Raw genomic sequence first — 17,979 nt, 5'->3', positions numbered from 1 at the left:
ATAATTAATATTAAGGAAATTAGGGTTGCGTTACCTGGAGGTTTACATCAGAGTGTGATCTATTTTTTTCAGAACATAAGTCTCAAAGTTAAAATATAGAGCTTGTTAACTACAACAGCTACAAGATTGGGGAAAGAGAAACAGTGATATTTATAAAGTGCATACCTTTGCCGTGCTTCCTGGGTTCACACAAACCCATACTTTTAAAGAGTAGTAGTGATTGTAACTATCCCTCTGCCGACGGCGCGGGTTCTGCTACACCCATAATTACCAAAGCGGCGGAACAGTGTCTGTCTGCCTGTTTGTCTCCAAGAGACTGTCTGTCTCTCTGTCTGTCTGTCCGTATCTCTCTGTCTGTATGTCTATTGTCAGTTGCTCTGTCTGTCTGTCTGTCTATCCGTCTATCTGACTGTCTGTCTATCTGACTGTCTGTCTCTGTCTCTCTCTCTCTGTCTGTCTCTCTCTCTGTCTCTCTCTCTCTCTTAGTCTCTCTCTCTGTCTCTCTCTCTCTTAGTCTCTCTCTCTGTCTCTCTTTCTTAGTCTCTCTCTCTTTCTTAGTCTCTCTCTCACTTTCTTAGTCTCTCTCTCTCTCTCTCTCTTTCTTAGTCTCTCTCTCTCTCTCTTTCTTAGTCTCTCTCTCTCTTTCTTAGTCTCTCTCTCTCTTTCTTAGTCTCTCTCTCTCTTTCTTAGTCTCTCTCTCTCTCTCTTTCTTAGTCTCTCTCTCTCTCTTTCTTAGTCTCTCTCTCTCTCTTTCTTAGTCTCTCTCTCTCTCTCTCTTTCTTAGTCTCTCTCTCTCTCTTTCTTAGTCTCTCTCTCTTTCTTAGTCTCTCTCTCTCTCTTTCTTGGTCTTTCTCTCTCTCTTTCTTAGTCTCTCTCTCTCTCTTTCTTAGTCTCTCTCTCTCTTTCTTAGTCTCTCTCTCTCTCTCTCTTTCTTAGTCTCTCTCTCTCTCTTTCTTAGTCTCTCTCTCTCTCTCTCTTATTCTCTCTCTCTCTTTCTTAGTCTCTCTCTCTCTTTCTTAGTCTCTCTCTGTCTCTCTTTCTTAGTCTCTCTCTTTCTCTCTCTCTTTCGGCTTAGTCTCTCTCTCTCTTTCTTAGTCTCTCTCTCTCAGTCTTTCTTAGTCTCTCTCTCTCTCTTTCTTAGTCTCTCTCTCTCTCCCTTTCTTTGTCTCTCTCTCTCTCTTTCTTAGTCTCTCTCTCTCTCTTTCTTAGTCTCTCTCTCTGTCTCTCTTTCTTAGTCTCTCTCTCTCTCTTTCTTAGTCTCCCTCTCTCTCTTTCTTAGTCTCTCTCTCTCTCTCTCTCTTTCTTAGTCTCTCTCCCTCTCTCTTTCTTAGTCTCTCTCTCTTTCTTAGTCTCTCTCTCTCTTTCTTAGTCTCTCTCTCTCTCTCTTTCTTAGTCTCTCTCTCTCTCTCTTTCTTAGTCTCTCTCTCTCTCTCTCTCTCTTTCTTAGTCTCTCTCTCTCTCTCTTTCTTAGTCTCTCTCTCTTTCTTAGTCTCTATCTCTCTCTTTCTTAGTCTCTCTTTCTCTCTCTTTCTTAGTCTCTCTCTCTCTTTCTTAGTCTCTCTCTCTCTTTCTTTGTCTCTCTCTCTCTCTCTTAGTCTCTCTCTCTCTTTCTTAGTCTCTCTCTCTCTCTCTTTCTTAGTCTCTCTCTCTTTCTTAGTCTCTCTCTTTCTTAGTCAGTCTCTCTCTCTCTCTCTTTCTTAGTCTCTCTCTTTCTTAGTCTCTCTCTTTCTTAGTCTCTCTCTCTCTTTCTTAGTCTCTCTCTCTTTCTTAGTCTCTCTCTCTCTCTTTCTTAGTCTCTCTCTCTCTCTCTCTCTCTCTCTTTCTTAGTCTCTCAGTCTCTCTCAGCCTCTCCCTCCCCCTCTCCCTCCCCCTCTCCCTCCCCTGCAAGAAGTCGGTGAAGGGAGAAACTCGATGCACCCACTGAAGTAGCGCTGTGGGTTTCCCTGAACCCACCCCGTCGTTAGAGAAATAAACGGTAAAAACCCTCTTTCAAATGTATGGGTTCAGACAAACCCGCATCGTCGTTAGAGAAATAAACGGTAAAAACACTCTTTCAAATGTATGGGTTCAGACAAACCCGCATCGTCGGGCGTGTGTAGTCAAAAGCGGCATCCGACAAAGGTATGCATTTTACATTTAGTCAAGAGACGAGGACGTTGGTGTATGTTTGCGTGTAGAGCAATTTCTGGAAAACTACATTATGTTTAGGTTGGAAACAAACCAGCCCTGAAAGTGGCAAGTATTTTAGTCGCCATAGTGAGTAGAAGCATGCAACTGGTGAGTAGAAGTGTTCATCTACTCGCCAAATTATGCGAGTGAAGATGCTGAATCAAATTGTTGGTTTGGTTCGTAAAATTTGCTCTCTGGCTGGTACGTTTTCAGAATCACTAGCCAGAGGCTAGTGCATCATTTTTTTGACTTTCAGGGCTACAAGCTTAGAAAGTTAAACAGATTTTGTTTTTAAACACAGGGAAGCGTGATTTCCTGTGGGACAGTTTTGCTACTGCGCTATGCTGGGTTGCCACTTACCTTATTCGACGTGGATGCTGGTTTTCAGCTAAGCATTGTCCTTGTAAAATGTAGCCTACTGCGTTCAGTATCGTTATGTGACCAGATGGCCAACAGAAACAGAAGAGGCAGAAGGGGAGATAGGCGGAGGGTGGTGGACTCAAACTCCCATCTTCTTGTTCTTCTTTTATTTTACAGCCTCAGGACAATTTCCTGTCGGTCACGGTCGACATCTCCTGTGTGAACAGCTCGCTCAGGCTACACCATGCTGACTTCTTGTGCAGGACACAAGTTACAAATTCACCTCTGGGAACAGAATTGGCAAAAAAACGTCTTATGGTTTCGGAGTCAGGAAAACAAAGAAAGATATTCGCGCCACAACCGAAGATATCAGGAACCAATTACCTATCCAGTTACTACGCCTAAAACATAGTCCCTTCATTCTACAGAGAAATCCCAATTTCTCTTCAAAAACAAACTATAAAAATATATGTATCAAAACATTACATGACTTATGCAGCCTATTATTCTCTTCAACCCTTATAACAATGTGAATTTAAACAATACAATAATCATTATCAATACGCCATGCATATTCATGAGAATTTGGCCTTTTTGCTGATTCTACAAATAATGATGCCAAAGAAACCAACGACCTCTGCACGGGAAACACCCCGGCATCTACGATATCTCACGTGCCAGAACTAACTAGCGTTGACAGCGATAAGCACCGTGCGTGAGAAAAAGGATGCGAAACCCAGTACAAGAATTAGAGACAAAGAGAGAGGGAGAGAGAGAGAGAGAGAGAGAGAGAGAGAGGGACAGACAGACAGACAGACAGACAGACAGACAGACACATAATCTCATCCTGTTACAATCTCATTATTCTACTTTCAACTAATTAAAAGCTGGAGCTAAAATAATTAAAAAACCAACAACATCCAAGTTAGCTTCCTACGCATGTCTTTGTCGCTGAGGTGACAAGGTGCTGATATAAACAAGTCAGGCTCCCTGATAGCAGCAGGCTAGGGACTTATAGTCCAGCCAGTGCATAGAAACATAGAGTAAGGGAAATAATTCGTCTGCTACAGGGAAGGGAATAAGGACACATACTCATAATACTAAGATGCTAGAACTACTATGCATGCAATGACAGAACAATTATATGCAGTAATAATAAATGAGTAATAAATGACACACAAATAATAATAATTATCTTTGTCATAACAAAAATAAAAAGATTATTTGTGGGGTCACACATCTCCCCAGCTTGAATTTATGGTCTCCATAAAATTATCCTACAATACTATGCAAAATACATGTTTGAAAACAGACACCTTGACTTTAACCCCAACAACGCGTGATTACATAAAAAGCAAAGTTGACTGAATGCACCATTGTCATCCAAAACATGAGTGATATTAGGTACAGTATAAAAACAAGAAGCTGACAAGGCAATGTCAACACATGAAAATGACAAGAAAACGCAAAACACAATGTGGTCAACAACCACATGTTCTGGTAGTTTCAACCGCCTCAAAAATAATAATCTGGATTTCAGCTGAAATCATAAACAGGTACAACTAACCACGCTGTGAAAACCTTCACACATACCGAGCAAATCTTCATTGGTATTTAAACCTAACATGTAGCATGGACATCTTTAAATGTACCCATGGACAAGAAAATTGAAGAAAATACTCCAGATCTACCATGGGTGAATCTGGTACCCATACATCTTGACAATAAGTATTTCTGAGCTTTACGCTATTGATATTTATACTGTCCATTTAAGGTTTGCAGTAAACAATCTTCAGAAATACTATGTCACTTCCACAGAACCACTATTCTGTTATTCTCAAATGACTGACAGTCAGTTACTGGATGTGTTAGACCACATTAGCAAGACAACATCCTTTCTGATAATTTGCCTAGTCAATGCAACAGCAACTGATCTGAACAACATCTGGCAACTTCTCGCTCAGCGGAGCAACACAACTTGTTAACTTACAAGACACGTCAAGTTAACAATCCTCAGAGACACGCAGTCATGAAATAATCAAGCCTACTGACAACAATCAGTACTACTCCTCAGGTTACAAAAATAAAATACAAAATAAGCAATGCATCAAATCAAATAACACAAACTGAAAAGAAAAAAAAAACCACAAAGAGTCCGGAAAGAATCAGTTCCAGGGTTTCGTCATCCCTTTTGCAGTTCTGGTTGACCGACGCAAGGGCGCAGGTGCAGCAGGTCGCACAACAGGAGGTACTACAGGCGGTGGTGGGGCTGTTGCTGTTGGTCGCGCAACTGGAGGTTGCCTGACTGGAGGGGGTGGGGTCACTCTGACAGGGATCTTGGAAACGGGCTCGGATGGCAAGATGATATGCCACTCCAGATACTCTGTGGTGGTCGGCTCAGGTTCCCTATGGGCCTCAACAGTCGGTGCCTCCATAGTTCCAAGTGGTTGCACTGTGGGTCGCTCGAAGTACTGGCGGATTTCATTTCTTGTCACACGCTTGGGGTCGCTGAGCCCATCACGAGGAGCGATGAGGTATGGGCCTCCGTTCTGTCCGGGCACTTCCTTGACAACGAAAAGGCGTTCCCCCCAGAAGTCTTGGATCTTTGCTCGGGACTTGAACCGTTGACGGGTGACGACAAGATCTCCCGGGCAAAGATCGGGGGCGACAATTCCTCTGTCATGGCGCTCCTTCCTCCTCGCTGCCGCTTCCCTCTGCCGCTCCCCAGCTCTGTCATGAGCCATCTTCAACCGTTGGACGTGCCCCGCCAACCAGTCCATTGGTCGGACCTCCTCCCGTCGGTCGGGCTCTTCACCGAGGAAGAGGTCCAGCGGGAGATGGGGCTCGCGCCCAAACAGCAGGTAATGTGGTGAAAAACCTGTTGAAGAGTGGGGAGTGCAGTTGTAAACTTGCACCAACTCGCCCAGATGTTCGGGCCACCGCCGCTTCTGCTCAACGCTCAGAGTCCGCAACAGGTCATGAAGGGTCCGATTAAATCTCTCCACTTGTCCGTTCCCAGCTGGGTTATAGGATGTTGTGCGACTCTTTTCAATGCCGTAATGTTCACACAACTGCATGATCAGCTCCGCTTCAAAGCACCGCCCTTTGTCTGAGTGGATTCGCTGCGGAACGCCATATCGCACAAACCAGTTGTTGACTAGGGTCTTGGCTACTGTGGTTGCGGTCTGGTCGGTGGTCGGCACGGCCACGGTGTACTTGGTGAACACGTCCGTGATCACCAGAACGTTTTCCTTTCCGCTGCTGGAGGGCTCAAGTACAGTGAAATCGATGGCAATGACCTCCAAGGGCTTGGTGGCAAGTACGTGTCCCATGGGTGATTTTCCTTTGCTTCCCTTCTTCGACCTCTGACAACGCTCGCAGAATCTGCACCACTCGTTGACCGTCAGGTGCATGTTTGGCCAGAATGCTCGACGCTGCAGGATCTGAAGAGTTCGTTCGGTCCCTTGATGCCCACACCTCTGGTGGCAAAGTTCCAGGAAAGTGTCATGAAGGCGCTCGGGTACTACAAGCTGGTTAAGAGTTCCCTGGATTGGGTCGACAACGCGGCAGTAGAGGACTCCATTATCCATCCTGAGTTTCCCCAGCTGCCGCAACAGAGCCCTCGCCTTTCTATTCATCTCTGCAATGTATCTTCCCCCCGGGCGCTCTTTTCCTACATACGGCAGGATTGCCGCAATGGTAATATCATCCCTCTGCATCTGTGCGAGCTCGTCCGGCTGGATAGAAAGGAAGGGACTGGCCTCTGGAACTTCAATTTTCACCTTCTTGGCACCGTCGTGTGCCCGGTCAATGTCGCCCAGCTCCGGAGCCGAAGCTAGATGCACGACCATCTTCTCTGCTCTCACCTGTTGGGTGCAAGAGATGGCTACCAGGTTGTCGTCATCACTGTTGGTAGTGTCGGTTTCCCTGGGGTATCTGCTGAGTGCATCTGCGTTGGCGTTCTCTCTGCCGGCACGGTACTTGATGACGAAGTCAAAACAAGCCAGCTCCGCAGCCCAACGCTGTTCTATGGCGCCCAGCTTGGCTGTCTTCAGATGGCTAAGGGGGTTGTTGTCAGTATAGGCGCTGGTCTTGGAACCTAGAAGATAGTGCCTGAATTTCTCGCACATGGCCCACTTAAGTGCGAGCAACTCCAGCTTCAGGCTCCCGTACTTCGTGGTGTTCTTCTCCCCTCCTCGCAGAGTGCGGCTGGCGTAGGCGATCACCCGTTTCTGGCCGTTCTGCTCCTGACTCAGTACCGCACCCAGTCCATGCAAGCTGGCATCAGTTTCCAGGATGAAGGGCTGGGCGAAGTCTGCGAAGCCGAGCACCGGGGATGAGACGAGCGCCGATTTGAGCAGGTCAAACGCCTCCTGGTGCACTGGTTTCCACTCAACGGCAGTCTTCTTTCTTTTGAGATGGTCTGCGACCAGCTGGTGTAGTGGACTGGCAATCTTGGAGAACCCCTTCACAAAGCGCCTGTAGTAGCTGGCTAGCCCCAAGAATGAACGCACGTCCTTGACCGTCCTAGGCGTTGGCCATGCCTTGACTGCGTTCACCTTGGACTCGGAGGTTGCAATGCCCTGGCCTGAGACGGTGTACCCCAGGAACTCTACGCTGGATCTCGCTAGGTTGCACTTCCGTGGATTCAGCTTCAGTCCCACCTCTCGGAGTCGATCAAACACCACCTGCAGCCGCTGGAGGTGTTCAGGGAAGTCACGACTGTACACCAGGAGATCGTCGAGGTAGATCAAGAGTATCTGGAAAACTAAATCGTTCATCGTGCTCTGCATTAGACGCTGAAACGTGGCAGGCGCTGTCGATAACCCCATCGGCATGCGAAGATATTCGAACAATCCGAACGGTGTACAGAAGGCAGTTTTCTCTCGATCGGCGGGGCTCATCGCGACTTGATGATAGCCACTGGCGAGATCAAGCGTCGAGAAGAGTTTTGCTCCACCCAACGCATCTAGAGAATCGTCGATTCGGGGTAGTGGATATGCGTCGGGGATCGTCTTCTCGTTCAGCTTGCGGTAGTCAACGCACAGACGGATGGAGTTGTCTTTCTTGCGTACGATGACTACAGGAGACGCGTATGGGCTGGAGCTCTTTTGCACAATCTTTTTGTCCAGAAGCGTCTGAATGTGCTTTTTCACTTCATCCAACTGCGAAGGGGGTATACGTCTGAATGGCGCAGATACCGGGCGCTGGTCTCGAAGATGGATGTGGTGCTGCACTCTCTCCGTAGATCCGAGATCGTCATCGTCCTGAAAAAACATGTCCACATTCTTGTTGACCAGGTCTCGCAGTTGCCTTCTCTCCTCGGGGGTACACTCTGCACCGTCGAGATCTACGGGGCAGCATCGTCCGCTGGCTGTATTGACACTTGCGTTGTTAGTAGACACGTGGATCCTATTGCAGGTAACATCTACACTAGCAAATCCTGTATGCACTTCACCTAGAATATCTTGAATCTTTCCTATCACTGTTCCTTGATTCAAGACGATTCCTTCATCAGTTATGTTGACAACCTGGACAAAAATGCTGTTCCCTTGAACTAAACTAAGAGTACTAGCTACCATCAATCCTTTGATCTGACTGTCGCTAAGTGCTTCAACTAGAACCTCTGTCGGTTTCTGTCCTTTCTTCTGGTTCCCTATTCCTGTTGCTCTGATGGTCGCTGTTGATCGGGGCGGAACATACTGGGGCTTCCCCCCTCTTGCTACTCTGGCCAGTCCTCGTACCGTTTGTGGCAGTGGTAGCACTCCAGTAGGGAGCTCCTGCAGGACATTCATGCCGATGATGGCCTGATGAGACTCTTCTCTCGTTGGCGTGATGAGAATACCTCTATCCCGAATGACCTGGCCGGAGACCTCTATGTCTACCTCGACATATCCGACATACGGCACCTCCAGACCATTTGCAGCGGTAACTCTCAACACTCCCTCGACTGGTCGCGGTCTCTGGCTGCTCACTCCGAACAGCTGCCTGAAAACGGCTTCCGAAATCATGCTGACTTGAGAGCCGGTATCGATCAGCGCCATGATCTCGTGTCCCTTGATCTTAACCGGTAATGTCGGGGAAAGTCCTACCAGCTTCTTCATTGAGTCCTGCGCCAGATCTTCCACAGCTCGACTCTTCACTGCGGAAGGGCCCCGTTTCCCGCTGTACAGAATCTACGAATATGGCCAGGAGATCTGCACTGGAGGCATATGGGTCTTCCGTCTTTCGTGAACTCTAGTCTTGGTCTGTTGACTCCCCTTTGTTGTTTCGACGCGTGTTCTTTCAGCTCCGCTAGCTCTGACCTGAGGCGTTCCACTTCCTTGGTCAGTTCTCTCACCGTTCTGTCGGTGTCGGTTGACGCAGCTGCAGCGTTGCTTGAGGCCGACTCTCCAAGCTCCTCGCCATTCGTCCATCGGATGGCTCCTTCCCTTGCCTCAAAGAAGGTGAGGTCTGGGTTGTTGTGAGCCGCCTCTCGAAGATGTTTCGCTGGCAGTTTGTCACTCAGGCGATCTAGAAAGTGATCCCGCAGTACCGCATCTCCCAATGGCGCCTGCTTCTCCATCTTCTGTCTTGCCGTCAGATCCATAAATGCTCTGTTTAATCTATTGGCAAAGTCCCTAACAGCCTCTCCAGGGCGCTGATAAGCGCTGTTAAATATTGTCAGCAGTTGGCACACAGTACGTTTGTCCCCATACACATTTTCTAAAATGCAAAAAATGTCATCTGCGGTTTCCCTATCGAGCTTTGGGTGACAGTGAAGTTCTTCTTTGACAGAACGGGATACATGGCTCCACAAAAAGTTTATCTTGTCCTCTTCGTCATCAATAGCCTGCGCTTTATATGCAGCTAAAACTTCCTCTTTAAAGTCTCTCACTGCCACCTGTTGAGTATTTCCTGTGAACTTGCTAACTTGTCTTTCCTTTGGAACCACTATCACACGCTGACTACGTTTTAAGTCTTCTATCTCCTGTGCTAAAGTTCCAAGACTAAAAGTGACTTCTTCCTCTGAGTCAGACATGGTTAAATGATAACTGCGCTAAATACAAAATACACTAACTGACAAAATCAAGGCTATAAAATATCAACGAGACTGACAGCATTCAACAGAAAATTACAAACAGAGCACATCGGACGTCATAGCATCAACATGCCATTTCATTCACAAAAACATTCAATCCTGACCGTGACCGTGACCGATGTCGTGTCGTGTGGGGCTGGTGTCGTCCCGCGTCCTGAGGCTGCTCGATCCTGTCCGGCGACGCCATTTTCTGTGACCAGATGGCCAACAGAAACAGAAGAGGCAGAAGGGGAGATAGGCGGAGGGTGGTGGACTCAAACTCCCATCTTCTTGTTCTTCTTTTATTTTACAGCCTCAGGACAATTTCCTGTCGGTCACGGTCGACATCTCCTGTGTGAACAGCTCGCTCAGGCTACACCATGCTGACTTCTTGTGCAGGACACAAGTTACAAATTCACCTCTGGGAACAGAATTGGCAAAAAAACGTCTTATGGTTTCGGAGTCAGGAAAACAAAGAAAGATATTCGCGCCACAACCGAGGATATCAGGAACCAATTACCTATCCAGTTACTACGCCTAAAACATAGTCCCTTCATTCCACAGAGAAATCCCAATTTCTCTTCAAAAACAAACTATAAAAATATATGTATCAAAACATTACATGACTTATGCAGCCTATTATTCTCTTCAACCCTTATAACAATGTGAATTTAAACAATACAATAATCATTATCAATACGCCATGCATATTCATGAGAATTTGGCCTTTTTGCTGATTCTACAAATAATGATGCCAAAGAAACCAACGACCTCTGCACGGGAAACACCCCGGCATCTACGATATCTCACGTGCCAGAACTAACTAGCGTTGACAGCGATAAGCACCGTGCGTGAGAAAAAGGATGCGAAACCCAGTACAAGAATTAGAGACAAAGAGAGAGGGAGAGAGAGAGAGAGAGAGAGAGAGAGAGAGAGAGAGAGGGACAGACAGACAGACAGACAGACAGACAGACAGACACATAATCTCATCCTGTTACAATCTCATTATTCTACTTTCAACTAATTAAAAGCTGGAGCTAAAATAATAAAAAAAAACCAACAACATCCAAGTTAGCTTCCTACGCATGTCTTTGTCGCTGAGGTGACAAGGTGCTGATATAAACAAGTCAGGCTCCCTGATAGCAGCAGGCTAGGGACTTATAGTCCAGCCAGTGCATAGAAACATAGAGTAAGGGAAATAATTCGTCTGCTACAGGGAAGGGAATAAGGACACATACTCATAGCAGTACATGTACAATACAATATAAAAACGTTATAATACTAAGATGCTAGAACTACTATGCATGCAATGACAGAACAATTATATGCAGTAATAATAAATGAGTAATAAATGACACACAAATAATAATAATTATCTTTGTCATAACAAAAATAAAAAGATTATTTGTGGGGTCACAGTTATACATGTGAGTTTGACAGACTGGCGCAACTTGTTTTAGCATTTACAATACAATACAATACAATACAATACAATAACTTTATTAATCTCTAAAAGAGAAATTACATTGCTGAGCGTTTGTGTCCGTAATAATAACATACATAAAACATTCAAAATAAACATTTGTTCTTTGTCCTGAGAAAATATAGTACATTGGTTATCACATAAGAAAGTATATTAAAAATAAATTAACATGCATTCACCATCAACAATGCACAAAAGAAAGTCATAAGATTTGCTTCAGTGTCAAGTAAAAAAAAAAAAAATTCATTTTCAGGTATGCTTCAAGACAAGACAAGTTTCCCCGGACGACTCTTCAAGGCCTCAGTTTTGACCCAAGAAGTCCGGATGCAAGGAAGCGCGACTAAGAGATCTTCAACAACCGGTACCAACCGTTTGAAGGCTGCATAATTATAGTTATGATATACTGAAGTAGGGTTTTCAAGGTGTGATATTTTTTTCCAATACCAGTTAATTAAGTTAGTTACCTGTTCTGTCAAGTGAAAAATGTATGTAGTTTCGATATGGACAGGTAAAATCAGTACTTTGTTTACAGCGAGGGAGGGTACGTAGTGCTGTCACCACGGTGTGTGAGTTCAGGTTTAATTTGTTAAATGCCTGCAGCTAAGACAGAAGATTGTGGAAGCTGATAAGAACTTGTGTCAGAGGATAGTAAGAAGTGTTTCGGCTTCATACGGACTATACCATCATCCACTGAGGACTGACTTTCGTGTATTATTCGGAGAACGTATCGGAGCCGAGGACATGTATTGTGAACAGCGATTCTCAGTGATGAAAGTGTAGTGCGTGTAATGCCGGACTGTGTTCTTCTTCAACTTCGGAATGGCAAGGAGGTATTTTGTGAGATGTTTTATGATTTGATATCCATGTACTGATGATTTGATTCAATAGCGAAATGTTTGAAATGTTCATTCGTTTTGTGCCATGTTTGTTGTTCAAGAGCGTGTTGTCACCATCCCTTATGAATGTGCCGATATGGACGTGTGTGAATGTTGGTGCAGACATGAGCGTTTGAGCGGCGAGTACCCCCCGCGGGTTAGGGGGAAGAATTTACCCGATGCTCCCCAGCATGTCGTAAGAGGCGACTAACGGATTCTGTTTCTCTTTTTACCCTTGTTAAGTGTTTCTTGTATAGAATATAGTCAATTTTTGTAAAGATTTTAGTCAAGCAGTATGTAAGAAATGTTAAGTCCTTTGTACTGGAAACTTGCATTCTCCCAGTAAGGTAATACATTGTACTACGTTGCAAGCCCCTGGAGCAAATTTTTGATTAGTGCTTTTGTGAACAAGAAACAATTGACAAGTGGCTCTATCCCCGTCGCGATATAACCTTCGTGGTTGAAAACGACGTTAAACACCAAATAAATGTGACAGAGGAGGCTACCGCTCCTTTCACAGCAGACTCTGCACCCGAGTTGTTGGCCTTTTAAAGTCAACACCAGTGGGTTGTAGAATTCTGTTTGTGATGGGGTCTGGTGGTTTCCGATTGTCTGTATGTTCATGGAAACCTTCGGGTTTGCATAACAGTTTTTATAGGGCTAAGAATTGAAATTAGCCCTAACATTTTTAATCCTGTTTGATTGCACTTCGCTTCCCGAGGTGATCGTAGTGTTACGGCACTCGGTTACATAAAGAAAAGAACAAGTCGCGTAAGGCGAAAATACAATATTTAGTCAAGTAGCTGTCGAACTCACAGAATGAAACTGAACGCAATGCCATTTTTCAGCAAGACCGTATACTCGTAGCATCGTCAGTCCACCGCTCATGGCAAAGGCAGTGAAATTGACAAGAAGAGCGGGGTAGTAGTTGCGCTAAGAAGGATAGCACGCTTTTCTGTACCTCTCTTTGTTTTAACTTTCTGAGCGTGTTTTTAATCCAAACATATCATATCTATATGTTTTTGGAATCAGGAACCGACAAGGAATAAGATGAAAGTGTTTTTAAATTGATTTGGACAATTTAATTTTGATAATAATTTTTATATATTTAATTTTCAGAGCTTGTTTTTAATCCGAATATAACATATTTATATGTTTTTGGAATCAGCAAATGATGGAGAATAAGATAAACGTAAATTTGGATCGTTTTATAAATTTTTTTTTACAATTTTCAGATTTTTAATGACCAAAGTCATTAATTAATTTTTAAGCCACCAAGCTGAAATGCAATACCGAAGTCCGGGCTTCGTCGAAAATTACTTGACCAAAATTTCAACCAATTTGGTTGAAAAATGAGGGCGTGACAGTGCCGCCTCAACTTTCACGAAAAGCCGGATATGACGTCATCAAAGACATTTATCAAAAAAATGAAAAAAAACGTTCGGGGATTTCAAACCCAGGAACTCTCATGTCAAATTTCATAAAGATCGGTCCAGTAGTTTAGTCTGAATCGCTCTACACACACACACACACACACACAGACACACACACGCACATACACCACGACCCTCGTTTCGATTCCCCCTCGATGTTAAAATATTTAGTCAAAACTTGACTAAATATAAAAAAGAAAGAGCGGCGAGTGAATTTGGAAGCCCCGTGCATGAAAAAGTCATTACCGGACAACTAAATCAGCAAACATAGAAATTCCTTGTCATACACATCGATCTGATCAAGGTAATAATGTTAGCACTTTTTTTTCAATTTATTTCACAGTTATTTGTTATTTTTTTGAGGAAATTATAATGCAATTCACTGATTTAAAAAAACATGATTCCAATTGTCTCCCTTGAACAAATTTGTTTGAACAAAATTTGTTACTTACTTTTTTTTCTTCCAGGCATTATCAAGGAAAATTCTTATTGAACTGATTGTGGGACCGTGCACAAGCTGACAGGCTTGAACTCAAAAGTTGCAGAAGATTCCTGCTTGCGACTTTTGAGTTCAAGCCGATCAGTTTGTGCACACTCCCAAGATTTGTCTATATTTATTTATCACTTAAAATAAAATACAGTTTTTCTTTTAATTAAACTGTAGATATGTCAAAGACTGTTTTGAATAATTTTGGGGGGTAATTTTCTTTAAGAAATAACTCGAGTGAATGCACAAATTGTGTACTAAAGTGTCGGTACAAGGGAGACAATTTGAAGCTATTTTAAAAAACAAAGCAGTATATTGCATAATAATATCCTTCAATTATAACAAGAAATAAGGAATAAACGTCTCTTGACATGTTGTCTACCTAATTATCTTGATCGCATTTATCTAAAGTGGAAATCGTTATGTTCGTAAGCTCACAGGGGTGTTGCAGGTAGCTTTGTTTCCTCCTTGGGGATGAAGCTACCAGGGGAAGGGATTGTGTTGGAGGTGCGGGTAGAGGGGTAGCCCTCCCGGTGCTCCCCCTTGGACCTCCCTAGTCTAGGACCCTGGGTCTTCGCGAGGTGGCCATTGTGGTGTAATCCCTCCGGACTAGCATAACGTTTCCCTATCCCAAGACCGACCGTGCGTGGTCTATGACCACATCCTCTACGAGGTGACCCTATCAACTAGGCAGCGCAAGCCCCTAGGCGAAACACGGCGGTTCTAGAGGAGAGAACCTCGATAAAAAATTTGAGCTGCCATGAAGACGGAGCATGTTGGCTGAGGACAGCGGGCAGACCTTCTGTGCCGACACCCATCTACAGGAGAAAACCAGGCATGCACGCATCAAACCCAACATAAGGAACCGGGAACGTAGAAGAAGAAGAAGTAAGCTCACATACAATCATTTATGAAACAAACTCGGACCAGACCAGAGATTTGATTGATAATGGGCCCTTTATTCTATACAGTACCAGAGTAAATTATATAAACCATTACATGACAAATTAATAAGCTTCTTGCTCATTGGAGTGATGTGGCCTTGGGCAGCTCATCAACCCAGTAATGTAGACCTGCCTTTTTTACGAAGTAGGTACATGCATACCGAAAGATCACCATATGTGTAAAACCATACTGCAGCAGGGATGTTGCTACAAATTCATACCTATAGGACAAATGTCCTGAGTTCTTCAGCATCAATAGGACATTTGACCGCTTTCAGAAAGTGTAATAGGACATTATGAATTTGCGCCAAACAGCTTATAACACATTCCATGGAATTGTTCCAAAGTCATGCGCCCACACACACACGCACACACACACACCCACGCGCGCGCGCTGTAGAACACACACATAATATAGTAAATACATCAACAGTACACAGTGTGCGTATAATGTTGTATTTGTTTAGTTTCAAAGAAACCATAAAAAAGAAACCAACGTGAACAACTTCAGAGCTCGTACTTTGATTAAATGCTGCATGATTTGGATAAAAGCTGACAAACAAAACAAGTCGCGTAAGGCGAAAATACAACATTTAGTCAAGTAGCTGTCGAACTCACAGAATGAAACTGAACGCAATGCCATTTTTTCAGCAAGACCGTATACTCGTAGCATCGTCAGTCCACCGCTCATGGCAAAGGCAGTGAAATTGACAAGAAGAGCGGGGTAGTAGTTGCGCTAAGAAGGATAGCACGCTTTTCTGTACCTCTCTTTGTTTTAACTTTCTGAGCGTGTTTTTAATCCAAACATATCATATCAATATGATTTTGGAATCAGGAACCGACAAGGAATAAGATGAAAGTGTTTTTAAAATTGATTTCGACAATTTAATTTTGATAATAATTTTTATATATTTAATTTTCAGAGCTTGTTTTTAATCCAAATATAACATATTTATATGTTTTTGGAATCAGAAAATGATGGAGAATAAGATGAACGTAAATTTAGATCGTTTTATAAATTTTTTTTTTTTTTTACAATTTTCAGATTTTTAATGACCAAAGTCATTAATTAATTTTTAAGCCACCAAGCTGAAATGCAATACCGAAGTCCGGGCTTCGTCGAAGATTACTTGACCAAAATTTCAACCAATTTGGTTGAAAAATGAGAGCGTGACAGTGCCGCCTCAACTTTCACGAAAAGCCGGATATGACGTCATAAAAGACATTTATCAAAAAAATGAAAAAAACGTATGGGGATATCAATCCCAGGAACTCTCATGTCAAATTTCATAAAGATCGGTCCAGTAGTTTGGTCTGAATCGCTCTACACGCACACACACACACACACATACACACACACACATACACCACGACCCTCGTCTCGATTCCCCCCTCGATGTTAAAACATTTAGTCATAACTTGTCTAAATGTAATGATCGGTTTGATCTAATGCTGATCTTTTGCAGGCTTTAGTTTTTTTTTCAGCGGCATAATTCAGTGCTTCGTCTCGTATCGAAAACAAAAGCAGACTACAAATTTAGTCAGTTGGAGTTGTCTCCCGTACTCCTGTAGCATGCACTGATCTAAAAAGAATCCACTATTTTTAGATCAGTGCGCTGCACCGAGACGGTTATACCCAAACGGCGCATACCGCAAACGGTTCGGGAATTCCCGACAAAAGAAAAGATCCGCACTCGGCACTGACAGTGTCAGCTGAACACGAGAGCGTTGGGTCTTTTAGAAGATTTGTATCTTGAAATGAAAATTAACGAATATCGCGCTGTCCGATGGAATGGAGTACATATCGAACAATGACCACGCTCAGGCTAAAACGATAGGACATCTGACCGACATGCGGCAATATGAATCGGACAACTGATGTGGGGATTTTCATCGTTATATGTCCGATGTCCGACGCCTAACGACATCCCTGCTGCAGTGTCATTTTTCAGTAGAGAATCAACAGAAAAAGAGCGTATGTTCTCCTTCAGCTTCATGTTGTCTTTCTTCAAGCCAGAAACATCTTCTGTCAGACGATTAATCACAGAGACCTGTTATGTAATTGTCATCTGCAGCTCTGCCCAACTTGAGGTAGTCTGTGTTCCAATAACAATACCCTCACAGGTAGTCGTGTCCCTCTTTGCAAGGCATGATGATCTGGCCCTGGTCCTAAGCTCTCACTAGATGCGGAGGGCAAAGAAACGGGCTGCTTCTGTAAATACAAAATCAAATGATTGTATACATTAGCAATAGAATTAGCATCAATGATCTTGTTATCAGATTACACATGCATCACACTCACAGCATTTAAGCATGAAAATACACGAGGGAAATAACTCGTGAAATTGAAAAAAACTTAGGGGTGCGGGAGATGCTCCCCGGAAATTATTTTGGAGTGTTCCATGCAAAATCAAAATTGTAGAAATCTAGTGCTATTTTTGTTGTTGCATCAATTCAATGGTACATTTCTGGGAATAAAAAAAATGATTCAGCATGAGCTTTATCGATGTCTTGAAAACTGCATCACTATCTGTATCAACTTACCTCCTTTATCTTCTCCATTCAAGAGTCGGTTGATTGAATGCACGCGGCTTGTCAACATATGTCTAGATCTTGTTTGTTTGTTTTCTAAAATCTTGAATCTGTTTCGTGACCCTTCCTTTGCATCCGTTTTGGGCTGCCGATTCATTTTAAATTTCTTATACACTGGTGTAGGAAGACAATTTTAAGTCAGCATATCATAAATTGATAAAAACAAACAAAGCTTACTTGGCTCTGAGTCCGAGTCTTCCAGATCCGATGATATTTTCAGCGTTGACACTGGGGGGTGGGAGCAAAACCGCTTGCTTGTCGTCGGTCTTCAGCGGACAAAGTCACGTCTCCGACCAGTACCTTGTCCTTCTGCTAGAGTCACTTGTTCTTGATGTTCTCTCAAATCCAAGACTAAGGGTGGGTACGAAGTCAACGGAGTTGGCATCGTTGATAGCCGTGCCATTGCCAGACACGAAGTGACGCGAGCAGACTTTTCAATGGCACGACAAAAGGCCCGGGCCCTGTCGTCGGATTGCTTGCACCATCGCGTCCTTCGCTGTTGCGCCTTCGCACTTGCACCCATCGGAAAGCCATACAATGACAAATTCTGTCCACCGTAGTTCTCCGCTTTCTTCA

At 43.8% G+C, this 17,979-nt stretch overlaps 1 long non-coding RNA gene across 2 annotated transcripts in view; it reads left to right on the top strand.

Moving 5' to 3' along the window:
- Positions 1 to 11,978, top strand: part of LOC138959291 (uncharacterized) — a 13,678-nt gene extending 1,700 nt beyond the window's left edge. For both annotated transcript variants that reach the window (XR_011453682.1, XR_011453681.1), the window contains one exon: positions 11,326 to 11,978. This is a non-coding gene — a long non-coding RNA (uncharacterized lncRNA). The remainder of the gene's footprint in view (positions 1 to 11,325) is intronic.
- Positions 11,979 to 17,979: the final 6,001 nt, after the last annotated feature.

Source organism: Littorina saxatilis, linkage group LG2 (genome assembly GCF_037325665.1).
Source record: "Littorina saxatilis isolate snail1 linkage group LG2, US_GU_Lsax_2.0, whole genome shotgun sequence".
In the NCBI taxonomy this organism is placed as follows: Eukaryota; Metazoa; Mollusca; class Gastropoda; order Littorinimorpha; family Littorinidae; genus Littorina; species Littorina saxatilis.
This window is presented reverse-complemented; position numbering and strand designations above follow the sequence as displayed.